The sequence below is a fragment of the Anomaloglossus baeobatrachus genome, chromosome 2 (assembly GCF_048569485.1).
Source record: "Anomaloglossus baeobatrachus isolate aAnoBae1 chromosome 2, aAnoBae1.hap1, whole genome shotgun sequence".
Classification (NCBI taxonomy): Eukaryota; Metazoa; Chordata; class Amphibia; order Anura; family Aromobatidae; genus Anomaloglossus; species Anomaloglossus baeobatrachus.
The window spans coordinates 16118796-16128768 of NC_134354.1; positions in this window are offsets into that span (position 1 = coordinate 16118796).

The window sequence follows — 9973 nt, forward strand, 5'->3', positions numbered from 1 at the left end:
TCATTAGAGAGCAGGGTCAGCAGAGTCATCTCATTATCATTAGAGGGCAGGGTCAGCAGAGTCATCTCAATAACATTAGAGGGCAGGGTCAGCAGAGTCATCTTATTATCATTAGAGGGCAGGGTCAGTAGAGTCATCTCATTATCATTAGAGGGCAGGGTCAGCAGAGTCATCTCATTATCATTAGAGGGCAGGATCAGCAGAGTCATCTCAATATCATTAGAGGGCAGGGTCAGCAGAGTCATCTCATTATCATTAGAGGGCAGGGTCAGCAGAGTCATCTCATTATCATTAGAGGGCAGGGTCAGCAGAGTCATCTCATTATCATTAGAGGACAGGGTCAGCAGAGTCATCTCATTATCTTTAGAGGGCGGGGTCAGCAGAGTCATCCATTATCATTAGAGGGCAGGGTCAGCAGAGTCATCCATTATCATTAGAGGGTAGGGTCAGCAGAGTCATCTCATTATCATTAGAGGGCAGGGTTAGCAGAGTCATCTCATTATCAATAGAGGACAGGGTCAGCAGAGTTATCTCATTATAATTAGAGGGCAGGGTCAGCAGAGTAATATCATTATCATTAGAGGGCAGGGTCAGCAGAGTCATCTCATTATCATTAGAGGGCAGGGTCAGCAGAGTCATATCATTATCATTAGAGAGCAGGGTCAGCAGAGTCATCTCATTATCATTAGAGGGCAGGGTTAGCAGAGTAATATCATTATCATTAGAGGACAGGGTCAGCAGAGTCATCTCATTATCATTAGAGGACAAGGTCAGCAGAGTCATTTCATTATCATTAGAGGACAGGGTCAGCAGTGTCATCTCATTATCATTAGAGGGCAGGGTCAGCAGAGTCATTTCATTATCATTAGAGGACAGGGTCAGCAGAGTCATCTCATTATCATTAGAGGACAGGGTCAGCAGAGTCATCTCATTATCATTAGAGGGCAGGGGCAGCAGACTCATCTCATTATCATTAGAGGGCAGGGTCAGCAGAGTCATCTCATTATCATTAGAGGACAGGGTCAGCAGAGTCATCTCATTATCATTAGAGGGCAGGATCAGCAGAGTCATCTCATTATCATTAGAGGGCAGGGTCAGCAGAGTCATCTCATTATCATTAGAGGACAGGGTCAGCAGAGTCATCTCATTATCATTAGGGGGTGGTGTCAGCAGATTAATGATAGTATCACTTTATGATGTCAGATTGTGACATTCTCTTTGTGGAATGTTCTATTTAATAGATTGAGCAGTAAATAAGACATGTCCGGATGTGCTTGCCTTCTGCTCGCTCTGCTCCAGTGTCCGCTCCTTTATCCTCCGGTTTGGTTGGGGGGTTATTTCGGGCCCGGTCTCTCTGTGTGCGGTGTCTTCTCCGCTGGGAGCAGCAGCCGGGTGTCAATTAATGTGAGTTTTGCTGCTGCTTTCATTAGATGTGGGTTGCGGTGAGATCTATCAGGAACAGTAGAGCGCAGCAGGGGGTTGATTTTTCTCTCACTACTTGACAATTTTTTTTTTCTGGATTGTGATCTAACGGGGAAAGATGCAATCTCCGCAATCCTCACAATGGTCCAACAGCAATCAGAACAGGTCTGCGAAATTACAGATATCATACACGACGAGGAGCGGAGAACATCTCTTAAAGAGACACTACTTAAATAAGAAACATTTGTCTATGAGCATAGACTTATCCAAGCTTCACCTGGATTTTTTTTTTCTGGGGGGAAGCTTTCTGCTGCAGCAATCTACTTCCTTAAAGGGGTGGTCCGAAACTAATAGTGATTTTAATTCAATATGTCTATTTATTGTAATAATCTAATCACTTTTCTAATATACTTTAATTAAAAAGTCTCTACTATGGATATTCCCGTGGATGTTTGGTTCACTAAAAGTTCAGTTGGGAACCTGGACTTCACCCCAAACCCACCATAAGTCAATGGGGACCCAAACTTTGTGCTGTTAAAGGGAACCTGTCACCCGATTTTTATAATACTTACCTAACGGTCAAATCTTTATTTTTATATAGAGCTAACATATTCTGCTGCGCTTTACATACATTAGGAACACTGTCCCCATTGGGGCTCACAATCTAAAGTCCCTATCTGTATGTCTTTGGAGTGTGGGAGGAAACCGGAGTACCCGGAGGAAACCCACGCAAACACGGGGAGAACATACAAACTCCTTGCAGATGGTGTCCTTGGTGGGATTTGAACCCAGGACCCCAGCGCTGCAACACTGCAGTTCTAACCACTGAGCCACCGTACCGCCCTAATGGTTGGTGAAGAGCAGATGGGTCGGATGGGCGTCTCCTTTTTCCTGGTCCCACGCCTCCTCTTTCGGCCATCTTTGTCCTCCTTGTGAAGCTAGTGTGGATGACACATTATACGTCATCTACTTTAGACAACAGTGAAGTCCTGCACAGCCGCACTTTGATCTGAGCAGGGCAGATCAAAGTGCGCCTGCGCAGGACCTCACTGTCGTCTAGTGTAGATGACATTGATCACGTCATTCACACTAGCTTCAAAAGGAGGACAAAGATGGCCGAAAGAGGAGGCGCGGGACCCGGAGAAAGGAGACGCCCATCCGACCCGTCTGCTCCGCACCGACCGTTAGGTAAGTATTATAAACATCCGGTGACAGGATCCCTTTAAATGTCGTTACACTGTACATTGATGTTGTACAAATTTGGATAGAGAATAATAAGAAAAAAAAAATGTGACGTGGGTTCCTGCCAATTTTTGATAACCAGAGTAGATAAAGCAGACAACTGTGGGCTGCAACACATACTGTAGCTGTCAGCTTTACTTTGACTGGTTTTCAAAAATAGAGGTGATCATAGACTATTTTTTTAAATTATTTATTTAAATAATTTTAAAACAGGCATCGGCTTCGCCATAGTTTTGATAATCAGCCAAGATAAAGCGGACAGCTGGGGGCTGGTAATTACAGGCTGGGAAGGTCCATGGTAATTTGGCCACTTCCCAGCCTGAAAACAGCAGCCTGCAGCTGCCCGAGAAGTGATGCATCCATTAGATGCTGCAATTCTGGATCTTTACCTGGCTCTTCCCGATTGCCCTGGTGCCGTGGCAATACTTGTGAGTTTGATGTCAGCTATGAAAAAGGAAGTGGCCAAAGGACCTGTTGAAGTGCCTTGGCTTAAAACGACCTCCATCCCATGTGCGGCGTCCTGACCCACAGTGATTTTACAGAAATTCATGGAATAAAAGTAATCTTTTATATACTATAGTGAGTGCCACTCCTTTTCTTTTTTGCTTTACATGAACATACAACAATCAGGACTTTACTCGCAGTTGTATCTACTAAGCAAAAGCAAGTGAAACATTTAGATGTGAAGACTGCATTTCTGAGTGGTGAATTAACAGAAGACATTTACATGGAGCAATCGCCAGGATTCAAAGATGAACACGCACCAAACCCAGTATGCAAACTACAGAAAAGCACATATGGTCTAGAGAGTATGGAACGTAAAACTGAAGGAAGTGCTGACATGAACATTTTCAAAGAAGCAGAGCTGACCCTTGTCTATACATTAAGAAGGTGGCAGACAATTGAATCTTCATACTCATTTATGTGGGTGATATTTTAATTTATTTTGAGCAAGAAAGGGATGAAACAGAAATGCTGAAAATTCTAAATCAGCATTTTGATACCAAAGATCTTGGAAATGTAAATTACTACTTAGATATGAAGATTTGTAAGAGAGGATGATGGTAATTTATTTCTCAATCAAAACCACAAAGTAAAAGAGCTAGCTGAAATGTTTGGATTGAAAGATGCAAAAGCAGTATGAAAACTTACTACCTTAAGGAGATGGACAACCAACAGAATATGCTATGAAATAATGACCATCACAGGCAAGCAAAAGGAAAATTGTTATATTTTGCTACTGTCAAAAGACCAGATATTGCAGCAGCAGTGGGAATCCTATGCAGAAAGGTATCAATGCCAACTCAGATGGATTGGATTTCTATAAAGAGGATTATACGCTACCTGAATGGAACCTCTTATCTAAATTAAAGTTACCAAGAAGTGAAGAATGCAATCTGACTGGATATGTTGATGCTGGCTGGGTTGGCGACCCTTATGACTGGATATGTTGATGTTGACTGGGCTGGTGACCCTTCTGACTGGATATGTTGAAGCTGACTGGGCTGGTGACCCTTCTAACTGGATATAATGATGCTGACTGGGTTGGCGACCCTTCTGACTGGACATGTTGATGCTGACTGGGCTGGCGACCCTTCTGACTGGACATGTTGATGCTGACTGGGCTGGTGACCCTTCTAACTGGATATAATGATGGTGACTGGGCTGGCGACCCTTCTGACTGGATATGTTGATGCTGACTGGGCTGGTGACCCTTCTGACTGGATATATTGAAGCTGACTGGGCTGGTGACCCTTCTGACTGGATATGTTGAAGCTGACTGGGCTGGTGACCCTTCTGACTGGATATGTTGAAGCTGACTGGGCTGGCGACCCTTCTGACTGGATATGTTGATACTGACTGGGCTGGTGACCCTTCTGACTGGATATGTTGATGCTGACTGGGCTGGTGACCCTTCTGACTGGATACGTTGATGCTGACTGGGCTGGTGACCCTTCTGACTGGATATGTTGATGCTAACTAGGCTGGCGACCCTTCTGACAGAAAATCCACCAGTGGATATTAATTTTTACTTTCAGGCAGAGTCATTAGTTGGGCTAGTAGAAAGCAATCTACTGTAATGTTGTCATCAACAGAAGCAGAATATGTTGCTGCAGCACAGGCAAGTCAAGAAGTCATATGGCTGAAACAACTATAGACAGATCTTGTTCAACAACAGAACCGACAAAAATATTTGAAGACAATCAAGGATGTATTGCACTAGCTCAGATGTAAAGAGTTAACCCAAGAATGAAGCATATTGATATAGGATCATTAAAAACAAGGACTTCTGAATTTTTAAGTATTGTCCAACTGATGACATGAGCGCATATTCTTACAAAGGCACTAACTGCTGAAAGGCATCAAAGACTGATAAAGAAGTTAGCACTGATCGAATATGTCTTCGCTGTTGAGAAAGGGTGGTGAAATAAATGCGACAAGCTGCAGACTTATTATATGGTGATGATATGTACTTTTCCTGTATATCTTTAGCAAACCCTGTTTTCTCCCACAAATTTCTGCTGTGTCTTCTGCTGAAGTCAAACAAATCTGCAACAGTCATCTCAGGTGACAAATAATGTCAAAGATGCTCCAGAAATCTTTATAATCATATATATTTTTATATAAATTAATAGAAAAATATCTGAATTTTGAAAGCATTTCTAAAAATGTATTTCATTTTCCAAATATTTTAAATAAGAAAGGCTACAGGATGACTCACCAAAAGCAGTTCTAGCTTTGCCTACATCATTTACAGATAGAAACAGGGAATCAGTACTATCTGTGCCTACATCATTTACAGATAGAGACAGGGAATCAGTTCTATCTGTGGCTACATCATTTACAGATAGAGACAGGGAATCAGTACTATCTGTGGCTACATCATTTACAGATAGAGACAGGGAATCAGTACTATCTGTGGCTACATTGTTTACAGATAGAGACAGGGAATCAGTACTATCTGTGGCTACATTGTTTACAGATAGAGACAGGGAATTAGTATTATCTGTGCCTACTTCATTTACACATAGAGACAGTGAATCAGTATTATCTGTGCCTATATCATTTACAGATAGAGACAGGGAATCAGAACTATCTGTGCCTACATCATTTACAGATAGAGGCAGGGAGTTCTTATATCTGTGCCTACATCATTTGCAGAAATAAGACAGGGAATCAGCACTGTCTGTGCTTACATCATTTACAGATAGAGACAGTGAATCAGTGCTATCTGTGCCTACATTATTTGCAGATAGAGACAGGGAATCAGCACTATCTGTGCCTACATCATTTACATATAGATATGTGACAACTGTTTTTCTTCCTGCTTCTCTCCGTTTTGCACTGACCATTGAGAGAATTAGGAAGGGCAGCTCGTCATCATGTGACTGTAAGTGTGCAAATCACATATGAATGATTGGTCACATGACGACCACCCAAACTACTTGGGAAGTTAGGGGTGTCAAACTGTATTCTTGCACCGGATGCTGAAGAACGTAGATACACCTGTGGTTGTGGCAGCTTCCTGTGTATAACCCCACCCACACCAGTGACTGGCAGCTTCCTCTGTATAACCCCACCCACACCACTGACTGGCAGCTTCCTGTGTATAACCCCACCCACACCACTGACTGGCAGTTTCCTGTGTATAAGCCTGATTACACCACTGACTGGCAGCTTCCTGTGTATAACTCCACCCACACCACTGTCTGGCAGCTTCCTGTGTATAACCCCACCCACACTACTGACTGGCAGCTTCCTGTGTGTGTATAACCCCACCCACACCACTGACTGGCAGCTTCCTGTGTATAACCCCACCCACACAACTGACTGGCAGCTTCCTGTGTATAACCCCACCCACACCACTGACTGGCAGCTTCCTGTGTATAACCCCACCCACACTACTGACTGGCAGCTTCCTGTGTACTGACACCACTGACCCACACCTGTGTATAGCCCCACCCACACCACTGACTGGCAGCTTCCTGTGTATAACCCCACCCACACCACTGACTGGCAGCTTCCTGTGTATAACCCCACCCACACCACTTACTGGCAGCTTCCTGTGTATAACCCCACCCACACCACTGACTGGCAGCTTCCTGTGTATAACCCCACCCACACCACTAACTGGCAGCTTCCTGTGTATAACCCCACCCACACAACTGACTGGCAGCTTCCTGTGTATAACCCCACCCACACCACTGACTGGCAGCTTCCTGTGTATAACCCCACCCACACTACTGACTGACAGCTTCCTGTGTATAACCCCACCCACACAACTGACTGGCAGCTTCCTGTGTATAACCCCACCCACACCACTGACTGGCAGCTTCCTGTGTATAACCCTGCCTACAGCACTGACTGGCAGCTTCCTATGTATAACTCCACCCACACCACTGATTGGCAGCTTCCTGTGTATAACCCCACCCACACTACTGACTGGCAGCTTCCTGTGTGTGTATAACCCCACCCACACAACTGACTGTCAGCTTCCTGTGTATAACCCCACCCACAATACTGATTGGCAGATTCCTGTGTCTATCCCTACCCACACCACTGATTGGCAGCTTCCTATGTATAACTCTACCCACACCACTGATTGGCAGCTTCCTGTGTATAACCCCACCCACACTACTGACTGGCAGCTTCCTGTGTGTGTATAACCCCACCCACACAACTGACTGTCAGCTTCCTGTGTATAACCCCACCCACAATAGTGATTGGCAGATTCCTGTGTCTATCCCTACTCACACCACTGATTGGCAGCTTCCTGTGTATAACCCCACCCACACTACTGACTGGCAGCTTCCTGTGTGTGTATAACCCCACCCACACAACTGACTGGCAGCTTCCTGTGTATAGCCCCACCCACACCACTGACTGGCAGCTTCCTGTGTATAACCCCACCCACACCACTGACTGGCAGCTTCCTGTGTATAACCCCACCCACACCACTTACTGGCAGCTTCCTGTGTATAACCCCACCCACACCACTGACTGGCAGCTTCCTGTGTATAACCCCACCCACACCACTGACTGGCAGCTTCCTGTGTATAACCCCACCCACACAACTGACTGGCAGCTTCCTGTGTATAACCCCACCCACACTACTGACTGGCAGCTTCCTGTGTATAACCCCACCCACACAACTGACTGGCAACTTCCTGTTTATAACCCCACCCACACCACTGACTGGCAGTTTCCTGTGTATAAGCCTGGCTACACCACTGACTGGCAGCTTTCTGTGTATAACCCTGCCTACAGCACTGACTGGCAGCTTCCTATGTATAACTCCACCCACACCACTGATTGGCAGCTTCCTGTGTATAGCCCCACCCATACCACTGACTGGCAGCTTCCTGTGTATAACCCCACCCACACCACTGACTGGCAGCTTCCTGTGTATAACCCCACCCACACCACTTACTGTCAGCTTCCTGTGTATAACCCCACCCACACCACTGACTGGCAGCTTCCTGTGTATAACCCCACCCGCACCACTGACTGGCAGCTTCCTGTGTATAACCCCACCCACACAACTGACTGGCAGCTTCCTGTGTATAACCCCACCCACACCACTGACTGGCAGCTTCCTGTGTATAACCCCACCCACACTACTGACTGGCAGCTTCCTGTGTATAACCCCACCCACACAACTGACTGGCAGCTTCCTGTTTATAACCCCACCCACACCACTGACTGGCAGTTTCCTGTGTATAAGCCTGGCTACACCACTGACTGGCAGCTTCCTGTGTATAACCCCACCCACACCACTGACTGGCAGCTTCCTGTGTATAACCCCACCCACACCACTGACTGGCAGCTTTCTGTGTATAACCCTGCCTACAGCACTTACTGGCAGCTTCCTATGTATAACTCCACCCACACAACTGATTGGCAGCTTCCTGTGTATAACCCCACCCACACTACTGACTGGCAGCTTCCTGTGTGTGTATAACCCCACCCACACAACTGACTGTCAGCTTCCTGTGTATAACCCCACCCACAATACTGATTGGCAGATTCCTGTGTATAGCCCCACCCACACCACTGACTGGCAGCTTCCTGTGTATAACCTCACCCACACCACTGACTGGCAGCTTCCTGTGTATAACCCCACCCACACCACTTACTGGCAGCTTCCTGTGTATAACCCCACCCACACCACTGACTGGCAGCTTCCTGTGTATAACCCCACCCACACCACTGACTGGCAGCTTCCTGTGTATAACCCCACCCACACAACTGACTGGCAGCTTCCTGTGTATAACCCCACCCACACCACTGACTGGCAGCTTCCTGTGTATAACCCCACCCACACTACTGACTGGCAGCTTCCTGTGTATAACCCCACCCACACAACTGACTGGCAGCTTCCTGTTTATAACCCCACCCACACCACTGACTGGCAGTTTCCTGTGTATAAGTCTGGCTACACCACTGACTGGCAGCTTTCTGTGTATAACCCTGCCTACAGCACTTACTGGCAGCTTCCTATGTATAACTCCACCCACACCACTGATTGGCAGCTTCCTGTGTATAACCCCACCCACACAACTGACTGTCAGCTTCCTGTGTATAACCCCACCCACAATACTGATTGGCAGATTCCTGTGTCTATCCCTACCCACACCACTGATTGGCAGCTTCCTGTGTATAACCCCACCCACACCACTGATTGGCAGCTTCCTGTGTATAACCCTGCCTACACCACTGATTAGCAGCTTCCTGCCTACACTGTACATTATCAGGGAGCTGCTAATCAGTGGTGATGAGCAGAGATACACAGATTAACCGAACTGCTGGTCCTTTAAGACCTAACCCTGTAGTAATTATCTCTTGCTGACAGAAACATTGATTGTATTGAACCTATAGCACACAGGCTAATGAGTGACACATCACTGGAATCAGGCTCTCATTGGCTACATAACACTGCTCTTAAAATAAAAAGCAAAAGCCTACTGTCAGAATCCCTTTAAATGAAACAAGGAAAGAGAAGTAGCAGTGTTCAGCATGGTGGAGATCCTGGTTGGGACGAATACAAACTTTGACTTGAGTCCTGAGGAAGGTAGGCAGTCAGGGCAATGACTGGCACCAGGTAGATGGATAAATGGAGGGACTGAGGATGAAGGAGACCCTGACTGGTGACTGCTGCATTTGGTAACGACTAGAGAGGGGGAACAGTCAGTGATTAGTGGCAGCGGTCAAGGGGAGAGGTTATATGATGCTGATACATTTCTGGACAATATATCCAACTATGGGATTTACTGTATATAACACACCTTTTTCTTTTTTTCCAGCCAGT